This window comes from Haliaeetus albicilla, chromosome W, assembly GCF_947461875.1.
Source record: "Haliaeetus albicilla chromosome W, bHalAlb1.1, whole genome shotgun sequence".
Lineage (NCBI taxonomy): Eukaryota > Metazoa > Chordata > Aves > Accipitriformes > Accipitridae > Haliaeetus > Haliaeetus albicilla.
Genome location: NC_091515.1, coordinates 20,031,085 through 20,049,701, shown reverse-complemented (window position 1 = coordinate 20,049,701; position 18,617 = coordinate 20,031,085). Strand labels below are relative to the sequence as shown.

Genomic DNA, 18,617 nt, shown 5'->3' with positions numbered 1-18,617 from the left:
TATTGCTATTGAACTGTTGAAACTTATCTTGGGTTTTGTTATATTTCTTTGGAGCTTAACATTTGATGAAAATTCTGCTTTAGAAGTGGTTATACTCTCTAATTTTTGTACTTACTGATATAGTATGTATAGTCATTCTTGATTTGGGAAAAAAAGAAGCTAAGCTAGGTCTCCTAAATGCTTTTCAAAGTAGAGCTATGCCCTAAATGACTACAGAGGGAATTGTCACTGTGGTAGTGTGAACCTTTTGTCACGACATGGGCTGGACAGACTAGGGATGGGTCATGTTGAGTTCGGAATTCCCTCGGGCTAAATTAAGGTGAAAGGACACCAAACGATCAGTTAAACATTTTATTCATGGCAGAAGCAACCTGAACTTGGGAGACATAATGATAGATGGTGGGGTTTCTCTCAACAGGAATTGGCATGGAACTACCTCAGTAAACCATGGTAACCATATACATCAATTCAGGGAATAAAGAGATCCCTCCCGTTGAGTCATGAGGTTCAGAGTGGACCCCCTTGCTTTCTAGACTCCCTCTCAGAGAGGAGCCTAGGGGCAGCTAGATCCACTCCTAGTCCCAGACTTGGTCAACGGTTTATGTCTAAAGGGATGAGGTGTAGGGATTATGAAAAAGGAGAGAGAAAGAGAGCAAGACAGAGAGAGAAAAAGGAAAGATTTCACTGGTCCTGGGTCCAACATTGGTCCAGTCTAAAGGTCCAGTTCCAGTGGGTGTGCCCCATATGGGGCTTCAGTTTGTGTCCTTTTATCATCCTTGTCCCTCCTTCGGGCAGGTACTCGAACTCATTAGGCTAATTAGGTGTCATGAGCAGTTTGTGCTTTCAGAACCTTTGGGAAATGGGTTGGTGGGCTTGGGGGTTGTTTGGGGAGTAACTTCTCCTTCCCTGCAGACATGACCATTGTTTGATCTTTGGCCACGCATGGTGAGCTGCCCTGCTCAGCATATCAGAACACTGAGCTGCACACCCTCTGGCACGCCCCACCACAATGTTTGAGACATTAACTCTTTCAGTCTCACACCTTTCCAGTTTCCTCAAATTATTATCTCAAATTGATTTTCAGCTAGAGTTTATTCTTGTATGATATGCAATGGAATTCAACTTTCCTTTAATATTAGAAACCCTTTTTGTCCATTATGTATTTAATAAGCAGTGAGGTCTTTCTTACTAAATTTACTTCAAAAGAGGTAGAAAAACATAATGGAAATTTTATGGGAGCGATTGACTGCTGTCCTGGGTTCAGCTGGGATAGAGTTAATTTTTACAGGAACCTGGGAGGTGGGGGGCATAGCCGGGGCAGCTGACCTGAACTGGCCAAGGAGCTATTCCATACCATGTGACATCATGCTCAGTATATAAAGGGGGAGCGGGCCGGGGGGTGGGCTCTTCTTTTCGGTGGGGGAAGTGGCAGAGCGTCGGGTCCCGGGTGGTGAGCAGTTGCACTGTGCATCACTCTTTTTGTATACTTTTTCATTAGTACCGTTGTTGTTGTTGCAATTTCTTTGTGTTGTTCCAGTAAACTGCCTTTATCTCAACCCTCGAGGTTCCAGGTTTGGTTTTTTTTTTTCTCTCCTCCGTCTTCCCCCCATCCCACCGGAGGGGGGCGGGAGGAGTGAGCGAGCGGCCGCGTGGTCCTTTGTTACCGGCTGGGCTGAAACCACGACAGTCCTTTTTCCGCCCCCCTCCGGTGGGATGGGGGGAAGACGGAGGAGAGAAAAAAAAAAACCAAACCTGGAACCTCGAGGGTTGAGATAAAGGCAGTTTACTGGAACAACACAAAGAAATTGCAACAACAACAACGGTACTAATGAAAAAGTATACAAAAAGAGTGATGCACAGTGCAACTGCTCACCACCCGGGACCCGACGCTCTGCCACTTCCCCCACCGAAAAGAAGAGCCCACCCCCCGGCCCGCTCCCCCTTTATATACTGAGCATGATGTCACATGGTATGGAATAGCTCCTTGGCCAGTTCAGGTCAGCTGCCCCGGCTATGCCCCCCACCTCCCAGGTTCCTGTAAAAATTAACTCTATCCCAGCTGAACCCAGGACAACTGCTTACAGCTTTCCAAAATTGCCTGTCTCACATAATATCCTGGACACTGAAGTAACACTTGTATAAGAGGTTTTGCATGCTTTGTGAAGGCTGGATACCAAAATTGCCTTCTGAACTAAGAATTTGGAATCAGCTCAAGAGCTATAGCAAGTCCCAGTCCTTTTTCCATCTAGTTTCAAAATCTGTGGTGAGGAGTGATTCTGAAGGACTTTCTTCCACGAGGAACTGAGGTCTAGTAAAGGCATTTCTAAGAACCAATATCTTAAGAAGGTTTTTTTGTGTATGTGGTTTTTGTGTTGTGTTGGGGTTTTGTTTGTTTGCTTGCTTGTTTTTAAACCTAGGATGCGCTTTTCATCATCATTCAAGCTTTGGATGATGTACTGTGAAATTTCGTGTGACTGATAACAATAATTTCCCTTGGGAGAAGGTACTCATGAAGTCCTGCTGGAAGACTGAATTGAATTGAGGGAAGTCAGTAAAGGGAAGTCAGATGATCATTACAAGTAGCCATATACATTTCTAAAACAGTTGCAAAAGCTCTGACCATTGCTTTGAAACCAGCAAAGAAGTTTCAAGTGTGCCACATGCAGTAAAAGGTACTTTGGAAGAATTGAGCAATTGGCAAAAATGTTTTGTTCCTTCCAGGCTTGGTAAGCAAACCTTTTGCTTGGGAATCTGTATGCTGAGTGCTAATAATGGTTACTTCAGCAGATCAAAGGCATTGTATTTTTGTGATCTTAGAGAAGGGTTACCAGAAAAGGAGAAATCTTAGGAACAGGTAGATTTTCATCTTTATCCAGCACTGCACCTTATTGGAAATGGTTTGATCTTATTGGAGCTTTTAATTTCTTTTAGCATTCATAACAAAGTTGCAGGCATTGTAGTTAAGATTTTACCCTTTTTATTATGATTTCATGTTTGCAAACTGTATTGCATATTCTTCAAAAGAAGATAAACAGGAGGAAAGTACATCAGAAATAGCAGATGAAGTAGTTAGCTTTGATTAGATAGTGATTGATAACATCTTGTAATGGTAATGTCATGTTATGTTTAAGTTTAAGGCTCAGCTTTGTAGTACTATTCAGGGTAGGTTATCAGTAAAACTCTGCAGGTGTATTAAATGAAAGTTTAATGAAATAGAAGTTTTATATTTAAACTATTGTAATGCAGACTGACAATTTAGTATAGTACACAACTATTTTACTGCCTTTTTTTTTCTCCCATTAGAAAGGACATGGCTTTGCTGGTTGGAGATACATTCTTTGGGGATTAACATACCTGTTTTTCATCCTGGTTGAATAATTGTGGCTGTTCTAAACTATAGCTACAGTCTAATTGAGGAAGTAGAAAAGTTGGATCCTTGGATCCAGTGTTTCCAGTTCATCCATTTCATCTGGTTGCAGAGAGCTTATTTAACCAAAGGTCTGCATATTTGTCAAAGCAAGAATAGGAAGCCCATGGCTCATATACTCAATATAACTGGCACTTAAAGCTGGAAGCTGAATCTTTTCCACTTCCATGAATTTGTGAATAGAGTAGTGATGACTTTGTTACTTCCACTGACCACATAGGAAGAAATGCCTCTGTCATTATGGATACTTCTAATTTTGTTTAAAAAGACCATTCCAGTTGGAGATGTTGAGTTACTAGTTTCTTTTTGCAAGATGCATTTAAAAAGCCTCTGGTGGTTTGTGCTGGGTTTTTCGTTTGTTTGTTTTTGTTCTTTCTTACACTAAAAGGGATTTTTTTTTTTTAAATACGACTATTCTGTGTACATGTCAACTCTCTTCAAGCAAGTAACTTAGATTCTGCCTTCCATCAGAGTAATACGCAAATAGGAATAAAAGCCAAAAGTAAAATCTACAACATGGAATAGCTTTGGGAAATGAGTAAACTTAAGTGTAGACTTAATTCTTTGCAGAATTTAGTGCAATTTCTGGATTACTGATGCTCTCTTACCTTGTGATGACTTTTATAGCTGTATGTACTCTTGGTGTGTGGTTATGTGTTAATTGTAATTTACTCAGTCTAAAGAGGTTAGTGTGGTGAACTTCAGGGAAAGTTTTTGCCTTGTTACTGTCAATGTCAAGATTAGAAATGTTAGATGCAGCTTTCCTTGGGGCCTTTGTAATCTAAAAGTCTCACTATTTTTCCTTAAAATGGAGAAAATGCCTACTTTTAGAGGAGGATTTGAAAAAAATAAAGTGTTCTACAATTGTTGAAAACATTAATTTTGTTAATATAATGTTGCTCAATGGCTTGTTTATACTTTTATCGTTGGAATAGGGAGCCTCAGATTTTGGGAAGTACTTTCTTCCTCAGTTTAATAAAATATGTTGTCTAAATAAATGTCTGAATTGTTTTTGGATTAATTTTGTTATAGAGCAAGTCAGGTAGTTATATGCCATGTATAATAAAGATTACTGCTAAAGAAAATAAAATATGTAGTCAGTTTGAGTACACAGATTTCTTTCTTTTTTATTATCCCCCCCCCAGTTTCTGGGCAACCTGATTTTGGTGTCCCTGCTTGAGCAGGAGGTTGGACACGATGACATCCAGAGGTCATTTCCCACCTCAACCATTCTGTGATTTTGGGAAAAAAGCAGTGAGATGCACAAAATCATGGATGCATGTGCACATTAGTGTTACCTGATCAGAAAGTAACTCCTGAAACACACAAAGTATGTTTAGAGAGGAGACATTGCTTTATTCTGCACAGGGTGCAAGGTGGAAGATTTCCACAAATGGAGCACCCCTACTGAGGTTTTCAGTCCATACTTATACACTACAGTTAAAACACCACGCCTATCTAATACATATGGTCCGCCTAACTGTTGCATATTCATCATGTTGAGCAATCATCCCAGTGTCTTCTACGCCTGTGTGGGGGGGGGGTGGTCTCTGGTGGTCTTTGGTGGTCGTTTGGGGAAGAATACCTTTGCTCCTTTTGTCCTTTTATGGTCATGCGTCATCGGAGGACACCAGGGTCTTTGTTTCTTAATGCCGAAGGAGGATGTATGTCCGTAATTACCAAGTCTGTGACTCTTTAAGCATCCTCTATTGTAAGCAGAATCTTAAACAAGATAAGCTTTACCTTGAATACACGTAATCTAAACAGTCCTTGAATAGCAAGCATACCACACTTCTCATGTTTTAGGTTTTATTTTCTTTAAACTATCACCTTTGTTAATCAGTCTTTTGAAGGCTTGAGGCAACATTAGTAGTCCTCTATTCCTTCCTTCCCCCTCAAAGTGTGGGGGGGGGGGGAGGGAAGAGAGAAGGGAAAATGAGTATATGCAATGTCTTTGGTATTTGTTGCCATGGACTATCTACCTCATTGGTACTAAAAGGCATTGTTCAGTGCTGTGGAGAGTAGTTGCAGTGTTAGCTTGATGGTAATTTTTAGTCCCGTCAAATTTGAAGTAACTTGTTTTCTGCTGTTCCTTGTGTTGCATACTGAAAAGGAGAGCTCTACAGAAATATCTGCATGGGCAGACCATGTTTTATGGAGGAATGGGATTAATACATAAATCATGGACATGAGGAAAATAAGTAGTTGGGGCAGGAGAAAAGCAGATCAGGAAAAAGTAAGACTGTGTGTTGTGCCTTCAGTCACCTAAAAAGCTGTGTTCGAAAAGTTTTGGGAAGTGTAACTGTCTTCCATTTGACTCATTTGTCTTTGTGCTGTCCATTGAGTCAGCAGAAGCCCTGTTCCATAAGAGGATGGGAATCCCAGTTGTAGTTACTGATTGCAGGTATTTAAACTCATTCTTCCCCAGTCTCTATATGTGCACATGCATGTATGCATGCACACCTGTCTGAGGAACTGAGCTGCTGCTTTCTAACTCTGTGATTCAGCCTCATAATTGGGAATTGTGAAAGACAGCTGGCGAAACATAGACGTAAAGGAGCAGAACAAAACCAGGCTAGAATAAAAAGACATGAAATTAAAACAAAACAAAACCTTGGGTGGGAAAAAGGGCAGTGAAGGATAACTTGTTTGGTTGGTAATCACAGTAAGTTTCATAGACTATTCTGTAAGCTCTTTGGCCTTCTTTGTCTCCTCTAGCCTTGTGCCTTCTGGAATTGATGTGGAAGGAGGAGGTAGCCATTATAGAAGTGCCCTGTTCTGTTTTTCAAAGTAGTCTGCAAATGAAGTGAAAACTTTTAGCACAGTTCCTCAGTGGGAAAGTTTCTCAGCTTTTTGTGTCATAGATTATGGTCCTGCTTTGCTCTTTTCAGTGAAAATAAAATCCAGGATTGATTGCCCACAGTCTAATCTCTTTATATGACCTGCAGTGTTTTTACTTGGTCTCCAGTGATATGCCTTGGTTTTGACATTGTTCTCCCTCTAGATTGACAATGGATCAATCTTGAAATGTCATAATGAATTTCCTGGTTTCTTTTATTTGTTCTCCCTACTTCTGATTGATAAGTTTATACCAGAAGTTATGATAGAAATTTCCAGTGTGATACTTTGAATTTTCCCTATTTCTTGGGAAACCAAAATTGAAGCTAGATCACAGACATATTATTTGTGTTCAGCTGAACTATTTCAAGATGTGTGACTGACTTTGTCCAAGTAGTTAGAAATAAAGGGATTACTCAGACCTTGTCTATGTAAAGGCACTTAAGGCTTTTAATGTAAATTAATAGGTGAAATTAAAGTGGTTTAGTTGAGCTACATTAAACATTTGAGTTGATATTCAGAATTAGTAGCTTGAATTCAGTTGTTTTTATTTTACTGTAAAATTGTGTTGAATGAACTCTATTTAATTTGAAGAAAATTTCTACCTGGTTTGAGTTGGTTAAATCTGTTAAAAAAAAAATCAGATTAGTGTTTTTGGGAATTTCTATGCATAAGGATATTTTCTTCAAAGTAATGTTCTTCATTGTACTTGCTTTCTACTAACTGGTTTGTGGTAGTCCTTTTCACACAAATATTTAGCTGTTGTTTTGCTCCAAATTATTACTTCTACAAGAATGCTTTCACTGTTAACAGCTATTTCATATTCCTTCGTCTTGCTCCTGGACTTGATGCCTTGTAGAATTATTCCTGCAGTACCCATTGGAGATGAGCTGAGAGTGTTTAACATGGACAGTTCAAACATTAAAAATCCCTGAGCCTTTTTGTGCGCGGCCATCATAATTTTGAGATTCCACCTGATTGTTATTGATGGAACATTTGTTTATGCTGTGACATTGGTAATTTTGGAAAATTTGAAAGTTGAGAAGTTTAAGCTTGACTGAAGTGATCATAGCCTGCGAGCAGCTTTGCAAACCAATTGCTGCAATTGCCAGGTAGCTTTGGTTTAGATTTGTGACATCTGCAGCCTATCAAGAGTAGGATATAGAAGATGATCAGTAAGGTGAAAGAGACACTGCTTTAGAGAAATACTTTTCTTGGAACTGTGTCCCTCTCTTCAGCATGGTTTGTGAGCTTAAGAAACTTCTATTGCATTTGTGCTGCAGATGTAGGAGAACCAGCAATAGCAGCAGAAGTTCAGGATGACATAGGACACTTTCCTAGGTAACTGTATGAATCCTTCCCCAGACCTACAAAGGCCATACCCCAATATAATAATTTTTCTAGCTATTGAGAGAGACCTGATTGTTACAATCTAGCCCCAGTTGCTCATGGTGACCTGGTCATCATTTGAACTTAATTGATTAACAGTAATTCTAACACAATACCTCTAGATGTTGTGTGCTGTATGCTTCAGGGCTTATTAGTAACTTTGAATACGTGTGCTTTCTCAGCTGTAGCCTCCATTTGTTTCCTATGCTATGTCTTTGAGTTCATTGTGCTCCAAAAGTTTAGCTGACTATAATGTTCATATGAAGAAAAGCCTTTAGTCACCAGACTGTGTGCAGTTGGGAAAAAGGAATATCTTGGCTGACTAGTGATATTGTTTTACATGCTTGTTGATAATCTCTTTATTTATAATGTTAATAGGAATGACTACCTGGAAGATAATAATAATAAAAAAAATACCATAAAGTAAAGAGTCAGGGACTCCTGACACTGATCATACTTTTGTAGTCACAAAATCATGGAGCTCTATGTTTTTAGGATTGCTAAATAGGATATTGTGTGCCAAAAAGTTTATGTAATCCTAAATTTTAGAATATAAATGCTAACTAAAATCAGTTATCAAGAGATGAAATTTTTCATATGTTTGAAATATCTTACACAATTATTTTATTTATTAGACACTAACACTGCGGGTTTTTTTCAAAGTTACTTTTGCTCTCATTTAATCTTTCCAAGCAATGTGTTTTTGCAAGATATTAGTAATCTTAATTAAAATGTCAAATTCCATTGATTATTTGGGGATTTTTTTTTTAATAATGTTAGCATACTTTCCTTTAGAGAGAGTATATCTTATCTGTATGTTGCATGAGCAATATAAACTACCTCTTGTAAAATGAACCAAACGGAACAAATTTTGGATAGTGAATGCTATAAAATTACAAAAATAATTGTGTTACCAGTAATTGTGCAAATGCATACAATAGGGCAGTACAACCAAAGCTCTTTATGTGGTTCTGCACATAGTCGGTAAAAATACTGATTTATTTAATCATTTTCTGCCTAACAATCATGGCACTTGTTTATCTGTAAGTCCCTCTGTCTAATACTTTTGGAAAGCATCAGCTAATTTCAGTTATATTTTACAGGGGGTGAAAGTCTCAAGACAGTTTAATTTGTGAAAATTGGTTGTTGGATAGAGAAGATACCATTGAGGAAGAGGCTGCAGCATGTTCCCTCTCTCTTCTATCTAGCAGCTCAGAGATGTGGGAGTGGATTTGATGTGAGGGGAGGAAACTGGGTGTGTTACAGAGGGCTGTTGTAGAGCCTTTGGACAGAGGAATTGCATCATTGTGGTGAGGGGATGAGGGGGAATAATACACTAATCCAGAAGAAAAGCATCTTAACCACCTACAGTGCTGTACAGCATCTCTCTTAGATGTGTATGGAGTTTAAGTTGAAAAACAGGTGTGGTGGGTTGACCCTGGCTGGATGCCAGGTGCCCACCAAAGCCATTCTATCACTCCCCCTCCTCAGCTGGACAGGGGAGAGAAAAATATAACAAAGAGCTTGTGGGTCGAGAGAAGGACAGGAGAGATCACTCACCAATTAACATCACAGGCAAAACAGACTCAGCTTGGGGAAAATTAACTCAATTTATTACCAATCAACCAGAGTAGGGTAATGAGAACTAAAACCAAATCTCAGAACACCTTCCCTCCACCCCTCCCTTCTTCCCAGGCACAACTTCACTCCTGGATTCTCTACCAAACCCCTCCAGCGGCGCAGGGGGATGGTGAATGGGGTTTATGGTCAGTTCATTACACATTATTTTCTGCCGCTTCATTCTCCTCAGGGGCAGGACTCATCACACTTCCCCTGCTCCAGCATGGGGTCCCACCCACGGGAGACAGTCCTCCACAAACTTCTCCAACGTGGGTCCTTCCCATGGGCTGCAGTTCTTCACGGACTGCTCCAGCATGGGTCCTTTCCATGGTGTGCAGTCCTTCAGGAGCACACTGCTCCAGCATGGGTCCCCCACGGGGTCACAAGTCCTGCCGGAAAACCTGCTCTGTGGGCTCCTCTCTCCACAGATCCGCAGGTCCTGCCAGGAGCCTGCTCCAGCGCGGGGTTCCCACGGGGTCACAGCCTCCTTCGGGAACCCACCTGCTCCGGCGTGGGGTCCTCCATGGGCTGCAGGTGGATATCTGCTCCACCATTAACCTCCATGGACTGCAGGGGGACAGCCTGCCTCACCATGGTCTTCACCATAGGCTGCAGGGGAATCTCTGCTCCAGCACCTGGAGCACCTCCTCCCCCTCCTTCTTCACTGACCTTGGTGTCTGCAGGGTTGTTTCTCTTACATGTTCTCACTCCTCTCTCCAGCTGCCGTTTTCCATCTGTCCCAACTTTTTTTCCCTTCTTAAAAATGTTATCACAGAGGCATTACCACTATCGCTGATTGGCTCAGCCTTGGCTGGCAGTGGGTCCGTCTTAGAGCTGGCTGGTATTGGCTCTGTCGGACACAGGGGAAGCTTCCAGCAGCTTCTTACAGAAGCCACCCCTGTAACCCCCCCCCCAGCTACCAAAACCTTGCCACGCAAAGCCAATACAACAGGCAACAAGATTAGGATAAAAGGGAATAACATATCACAGGTCAATATAAATTCCAATATAAAAAGGCAGTGAGCCGCTTTTGAAATGCAACACACTAAACCTGTTTATATAGAGTTTTCCATTGGCATTTATTGTGGATCTAAAGAAATGTTATAGTTGTGCATCTGTTTTCTTAGTGTGTATTAAAGAAGCTTAGAGGTATTTTAATTCTTTTTCAAAACCAAAAAAGAGGCAAAAATGGTGTGACTGCAAGACTTGTGCAAAATCAGCTACTGCCTCAACAGGTATATTTCTTCCCAGTTTTGTTTTATAAAGGTTATAGATCATCTGAGAGAGTTCAAGGACAGAAGTGCAAGATTAAAAGTTGGAAAAGACTGCTGAATTAAATAGATTTTTGGTCCAGTGTTTAGTCACTAGGTTTTCAGCCTGGTTAAGATCCAACCTAATTAAAGAAAGAAAAGTCTTTAAAATATAAATAATGTAAATACACAGTTGTTTTTAGAAAAGGGTAACACTACTACCAGCTAACATAAATGAGACATTCAAGAAAAAGTTGAAAAAACCCAGTTACTACTTCCTCTCTCATACCTGTTACAACTATTTTGTTAATAAAGATGTGTTGCAACCTAAAGTGTTCTCCATTTGACAGAGCTGACCTACCAAATCCTTTTAATTGCTCTTGCTCTTCTACACATCTCAGCTATTTTCTTTCAGTAAAATGAACTGTATCTAATATCAGCTGCTGCTTGTGTGCCTGAGTAAAAGGGCTGTGCTCGCCAAGAAGAGCACGGTTACAGGTGTACTTTCTTTGTTGCAATAAAAGTTGCATGTGGAATATGTAGTGCAGATGGGAAATAAATGTATGGAACTACTGAAGTAGCTTGGGGTTTTCCCTTTATGTTTGAATTTCTCAGCTATGCTTAATATCGTGACTGCTTCCAAGCAAAGTTAGGTTTTTACAGTTTAATTCTATGGTCGCTTCTGCAGAACAGAAAGAATTCAGTAGCTCTCAGTAGTGTCAGAATCTTTGATGTGGAGAGGCTCATAAAGAGGATATTTATTGTTTAAAAAGATGTAAAGGAGCAGTAATAAACTCCCTGAATAACTGGATTCTCCCTGACAGAAGTTTTAGCTGCTTTATTTTGCAGAACTGGTGAACATAACTACCCTGCTAAGGTATTTCATGTCTAATAGCTATTTATGTTATTGTGCCTGCAAAAATAATGTGTATTTTATATAGCTTAACTTTTTGAAACATACCAGTTCTTTGGTTTAGGTTTTGCTACCTTATCAGTAGGACTTGATCTTGTATCACTTTTCTAATGAGAAAGAGCCAGTAGTATCTTATTTTGGAACCAGGTGCAAGATTTCTGTTCCATTCACTTAAATTTAATCCCCATGTTTTAAGACGATAATTGAGCTGCCTAACAGTAAGGCTCTTCAAACAGATTCTGTTTTGCATTAGTTCTCTAATGAAATAACAGGAAATATGCTTTCCTGTGGAACAGTATTCTTGGTTATTTGCATAGCTTCATCAATGCACTGGGTATTTTCCTTGAAAATCAATAATTCTGAGATTTGCATTTTCCTCTTTGGCTGAAATAATCTATGCTTGTTGATCATCACAACACTTTGTAAATATAATTTGGTTTTCTGCAAATTTTTGGGATGGTTGTGTTGCCCTAATGAATAGGCTTTTACTTGATGCTTAAATGTCTTATTTGTATATGAAGGACTTGATATGGGCTCATTTTAAAGAGTTCTTGGTGCTAAGGCACCTGAATTAAATATTTGAGATGTTATTTTTAAGTGGAGAACACTGTTTATAAGTGCTTTTTAATTTTTATATAAAATAAAATGAATAAAAAGGAAAATCTTCCTGTGCTTACGAGAAGGAAATGGCTTTAACAGAAAAAGGTACTAATGCTGTTGGGGACCTATTCCTTCTTTTCAGGAAACTGTGTTCTAATGAATTTTCACCCTTTGTGATTGCAGGGTAGCAAGAAGGGTAAACATTTCCTGCTAGCCATTCATGTAGTGTAGATCAGGGAAACTGCATACTACCCATAGGTATCTGCTTTCTGCACATGGCTTAGTCTATTTTTTGGGGGTGGTGGTGGTGTTTGGTTGGTTGGTTTTTTGTGTGATGGTCTGATTGTGTCAATTCCTCTCATCCCACAGGAAGAGTTATTACAGGTGCTAAGCACAATTATGCTTTATGTTAGTTTACCCTCATAGAAACTGTGTATGTGCTCCTGCATTAGGGGGCATATTTCCTTGAATCCGCAGACCTCTTATGCTGTGTATGCTTCCACCACCTTTACTGGGGTTTCTCTTGCCATTTACTGTGGTGTCACTGCCACTACTAGCACATGGGCAGCAGAGGCATCAGTGTCATTGTTATTGAATAGAACAGCAGAGACCAAAGGAATGTGGCAGTAGCCACAGAGGAAGAAGCTGGTTGCTCTAAATTTTTTTTCTAAAGCTTGCTTTATATTCAGAAACAACTTACACTGGGCCCAGTACAGTACTTTTCACTAAGATTTCTTTTCTTACAGTAGTTGTAGTTTGCAGTGATTTGAGCAGCTACTATTGGCATAGTTTTAGGAAAACACATTATGCTAATACTGGTTTAGAAATTATACTAAATAATTTTTATCTCACACTTTTTAATTTTTTACTTGCTTTGTCAGCATCACTCAGATTCCGCTGGCTGATCACTTTATGAACCAAGCATACAGATTTCAATAGTACACTGAATTTCATCTGGTTTTGTGCTTCTGGGATTTCTGTATCTCTATTTTCAAACTTAATTTTTTGTAGCCAGTATTGTAGAAGGTGAAACTATTCTGTATATGCTGTGAACTTCCTGATTTTATAAATGCTGTTTTCATGGGCTTTTATCATTAATAATGAGTCTTCTGGATTTCTGACACCGCCCCCCCCTTTCTCTTTGCCTCCTCCCCACATGCTGCGTGCCCCCCCCCCTCCCCCCCCGTAGTTCAAGTCAGGTTCGTATCAGGTTTCTTGCATTATTATTTTAACCTTAGGCAGCTGCATCAGTGATTAATTACTGTTCAATTCCAATACTGACTTTTTTCTGAGATTGAATTAGTGTTAAGATGCTTTATATTGTGAATGTGTATGCTACTTTTTTCCATGTAACTTAAATGTTAGACTATGTTTTGGCAACCATATCTCCATCCTTAGTATTTTTTTAAAGTATTTTAAAAAGCATTTCATTCTGGAAACTTGTAACAGAAGTACTGTCATTGTATCAAACTGTAGCTCTGGTATGGAAACTAGAAATCTGCCCTCTTGTGGGTAAACCTGTATGATGTACTCAGTCGTGGTATCTTATTTGAATGGGAACTAGAGGATATTAATTCATTCTCTTTCTGCCTCTCTCCCTCATTCTTTAAGTGATTTTTTTTCTATTATTTTTTATATTTTTTGGGACAGTTTATGGACTGATAACTAGCAGAGCTTCATGTAGTATCTAACAAGAAAAGTTTATTGCAAAATGTGGAAGCTTAAAACTGGCTATGAGGCAAGCCTTCTTAAATTTCTAATAGCATGTTTGCTGTTTTAAAAGAAAACTCCACTGCTCACCTAAATTATAAAGTAGCTAATAAATGAGTTGTACTAGTTTACTTTGTGCAGCTGCAGAAATCAAATTTGATCATGGTGCTGTGGTTACATCAATACAATGCTACTCAACATATAAAAAATTAAAACCACTTTTTAAAGTATTTTCATTCTAACTAGATTTCATAATCTAAACTAAATAAAACATAACTATTTAAAGTATTCTCTTTAATAGAATGCTTTTAAAAAAGAAAACTATAGAGACCTAATACCCTAGCCCTTCTTTAAAATTTAATTTTAATCCACCTAATTTTATCTCTAATCTTCTCAGAAATATATTAGGTAAGTCATATATAAGTTATTTTTTAAATCTAAAGATATAATAAGTTAAAGAATACCCTGGAGTATGGGGAATGAAACATTTAAATGTACATAATACATTTCTGAATCCTGAGGTGTGTTACTTATCTTTGCATTACTACTGAGCCTGTGTATTACTGCACATAAAAAGATTTTTCTCTTTATTTTGTTTTCCACCATTCTTATGCATGTACGTAGCTAAGCTATGGAAGAATTGTTATTCTTGTTGAGGAGACAAGAATGTATTTAAACTAAGAGGAATGTTTCATAAATGCAGAGCTTGTTGAACCTTCATATGGTAACTAGTGGTCAGAGTCCTCTGGTCATTCCATTGATAGTCAGATGCTGCAATATTTGAAAAAAAAATAAATTGCAGTTTGTTTCTTTTTTCTTGGCTTTTTTGTGGGTGGGGTTTTTTTGTTTTTGTTTGGTGGTGGTTTGTTTGTTTGGTGCGGGGTGTTTTTTTGTTTGCTTGTTTTTCTTCCCTGGTTGTAGTCTGTCTGTCTTTTCACTGAAAGATCACTGATTCTTTACCTAAATTGTTCACAACTTACTTTTGTCCTCTCTTCCTCCCTTAATTTTACCCATGCCTGTCCATTCTCTCTAAAGAGATTTTTTTTTTTTTTTCCCCCCTGTTCGTTTTCTACTCTGCCATTAACCCAGCACTACAGTGAGAAATGCAGTATATACAGGGATGAGTTGTTGAGAGGATCTGCAAGACATGGTCCAAACCTTGTACCACTGAAGGCAGTCAGTATTTTCCACGTCCATGTTATGGACTGTTTTACCGAACACATTGTCCTGTTTTCCGCTGGGATAGAGTTAGTTTTCTTCCTAGTAGCTGGTATAGTGCTGTGTTTTGGATTTAGGATGAGAATAATGTTGATAATGCACTGATGTTTTAGTTGTTGCTAAGCAGTGCTTACACCAAGTCAAGGACTTTTCAGTTTCTCATACTGCTCTGCCAGCGAGGAGGCTGGGGGTGCACAAGCAGTTGGGAGGGGACACAGCCAGGACAGCTGACCCCAACTGACCAAAGGGATATTCCAGACCATATGATGTCATGCTGAACAATAAAACTGGGGGGTAGTTGGCCAGGGGGTGGCGGCCTGCTGCTTGGGGACTGGCTGGGCATTGGTCAGCAGGTGGTGAGCAGTTGCATTGTGCATCACTTGTTTTGTATATTCTTTTATTGTTGTTATTATTATTATTATTTTCCCTTCCTTTTCTGTCCTATTAAACTGTCTTTATTTTAATCCATGAGTTTTACCTTTTTTCTGATTCTCTCCCCCATCCCACTGGGTGGGGGGAGTGAGTGAGCAGCTGTGTGGTGTTTAGCTGCCTGCCGGGTTAAACCATAACACACATATTTACTTTCTACTTAAAAAAAAAAAAAAAAGACCCCCCACCAAAACATGGAACAACCTGTGACATTTTAAATTTAGCATTTTGATAGCAATTTTCTTTTGAATGTTAATTTGCAGTAAAAGTGAATATACATAATTGACAAAAAAAAGGGAAGAAGATAACATACAGAAGTAGCACTTTCAATGTGTAGTTATTATCCATAGCATAAACTGTTTTTAATATTACTTTCCTTGCTATCTTGGCTTGGCTTCACTTTTTTAATTGTGTATTATGATGATAGCTTTTTAGATATTATTCTCAATATATGCTGCCCTTTCACTGTTTTCCTTTCACTAAGGGATTTGTATCACTTCCTTCGTAGACTGTAGTTTCTTCCTCCCTGGAATGTCTTTTGCAATATGTGTTGTTTCTTATAAAGCAGCAAGAGTCTAAATATGTATATACTGAATATGCAAGACCTCCTTTGCATATATGTAAATTGGGTTTATACTTCTCTGTTTGAACTACTACACTCTGATGCATTGTTTAAAAGCTTTCCAATGCAGCAGTTCTTTGATTTCCTTAGTTCAGCTAATATTAACTAACAGTTTCATTTTTTTCAATCTAGAGGTAGAAATGCTGTACTACTGGTAATAGCTACTGTACAAAGCTGATAGTGTAAAATTTTCTAAATATTGATAAATGTTGTTTCTTCTTGACTAATTGCAAGCTGCTAAAATGTATTACTTTTAACTGTTGTTACAGTTGGGGAATGAAAAAACAAAACTAGAAGGAAAACACAACAAAACTTATCTGTCAGTCAAGCCATTAATTGTTCTATGCTGTTCTGATGGTTTTGTATGAAAGAACGTATCTTGTCTTGCACTGTCAGTTTTTTTTCTCTAACTGCTTGATATTTTGAATTCTCTAAATGAGTTTAGTAATATTCTCAGTGACATCAAATTCGAGTTCTAGTTTCACTGGACCTCAGTCTCTAGTTCTGGAATTGAATCCCACCTTGTTTGCCAGTTGTATAACAGATGCAGTTTTGCTCTCAACACAACAGATATAATATTTGGACCCAAATATTCCCATTCTTCATGTTGTATTTGTTGTATAAACTAATCCCATCACTTAATCCCATCTTTCTTTGTCTTTTGTTTACTCTCATCTGTTTACCCACATCATCATAGTTACAAAAACTTCCTAGTATAAGAGACAGACTTGAATTGCGTGCTTAGTTCCCAGCTGGTGCAGGCAACCACATCCTGTCCCTTCTGTAACATCTGTATGATCCATCTTTAAAGTAATGGTGTTGCTTATCTGTGCTACTACTCCTAATGGAAGGCTATTCCAGAAAGTGGCAGCTCTGATGGTGAGAAGCTCCATTCTGATTTTCTTCTTGCTTGCATTTATGGCCCCCATTAATTGTGTTAGCATTGCCCTGTAGCATTCTTCCTTCGTAACCTTCTTTGACTGCCTTAGAGAGAGCAACCACATGTCCTCTTGACCTTTTCTTGTTAGCTAAACAAACCAACCCCTTCTACTCTCCTCTTAGAAAGCTTACTCTTCCCCTGACCATCCTAGCTCTCTGCACTTGTTCCACTCTCAGATCTGGATCTTGCCAGTTTGTGTTTCTTATCATGTATCTGTGGAGAAGGTTTCTAATTTAAGTGTCTAGTTTTGGAGGAATTTTTCCCATTGAATAGCTGTATAATTTAATCATTGTGGCAGTAATAACAGGAAAGAACTTGCATTAGTAGTGACTGCTGCTGCTGTTTACAGCTTTTCCAGGTGATCAGGAAGGGAAAGTGAACAGATTTGCCCCCCCATTGTTTCTGTTACATACAGGATTTCAAATAATACTGACTAGTGATGTGGCCTTAGTCAGCTTTGATGCAATTTCAGTCAGGAGAGGAGAGATCATCAGACATGACCTTTTTCTTCTATATACAACTTATCTGTGAAAGGTGTTCTTTAACTACTTACCTTTCAATGAAAACTTAAATTCTAAAAGTGATGTTAGCTCTTGTGGGTTTGCTGTTGCAGACTCATTGTGGGAAAAGTTAGTTGTTTGTTGTTGTTTTTTCTTTCTTTAAGAATTGCTTATTTATGGAACTAAGAAACCACTGAAATTCTGTGTATATTGGTATTCGTTTCGGGTAAAGAAACTCCAATATCAAGTAGTATTTGAAACTGCTCTGGGTGTTTGAAGGCTGTTTTCTCCTGGATTAAAAAAAACCCCAAACACAACAACCCACGCAGCATATCTATCTGCAGCAGTTTCCTTAACTAGATTTCTGCACCTGTAATGTACTATATTTTTGATAAGAAATGTAATTTAATGGTGGGAATGAGCCTGTGGTAGGTGCAGCAAAGGAAGTCAACTCATTGTCAGTTCTGTTTAACCTCAGTGTTGGGTGGGAATTTTTTTTGTGTTGGTTGTGTCTCCCATCACCACCACCACCCCACCCCCCCCTTCCCCCGAAGAATTCAATTGTGTGTAGATAGGGAAACTTTGAAAAGTTAACTTCAGTGGTTCAGGAAAACGTTAAGCAGGAAAAAGACTTATTCAGTTTCCTTGTCTTGCTTGGAATTTGTACGTATGTATTAGCAGTGATGTCTTATATGTTGTCATTGGTGTGGCATAAGAAAGAATGAGATAAAAATTACTAAGGAAATGACAGTGATCTTTTGGTTTATATGTATTGTATATGTAATTTGCAAAAATGTTGGCTTGTAAAGTAAGCGTAAGCAAATCACAATTTCAGAATCTTCAGTAGACAACATAAATGCTGACAGAAGTCTTTTTACTATTTCACGAACTGTTAACATAGGAGCCTGTCTATAATAGGTAAATGTATATATATCAAGTTCCTTTAATTTATTTTGTTTGGCTTCAGAAAAGATCATGCTCAATTTTTGTCATTTCATTAGTATAACAACAGTGGATTGTAATGTGTGATCTTTGTAAATTTTTGTTGGTTTTGGCACTGTAGTTGAAATTATTGTGATGATCTTTTGGGGGGGGTTGATGCTGGGGGGTTGGTTTGTTTGTTTAATAGTGTGGACTTCCTTACAATTGGGATCTTTATAG

The 18,617-nt window shown here is 38.6% G+C and overlaps 1 protein-coding gene and 1 long non-coding RNA gene across 4 annotated transcripts in view; one reads left to right on the top strand and one right to left on the bottom strand.

Moving 5' to 3' along the window:
• The window catches only part of LOC138683450 (uncharacterized), a 630,921-nt gene that overhangs the window by 275,343 nt on the left and 336,961 nt on the right, over positions 1-18,617 (bottom strand). The gene's annotated exons all lie outside the window — the stretch shown is intronic.
• Positions 1-18,617, top strand: part of LOC104318982 (nipped-B-like protein) — a 179,470-nt gene that overhangs the window by 57,303 nt on the left and 103,550 nt on the right. The gene's annotated exons all lie outside the window — the stretch shown is intronic.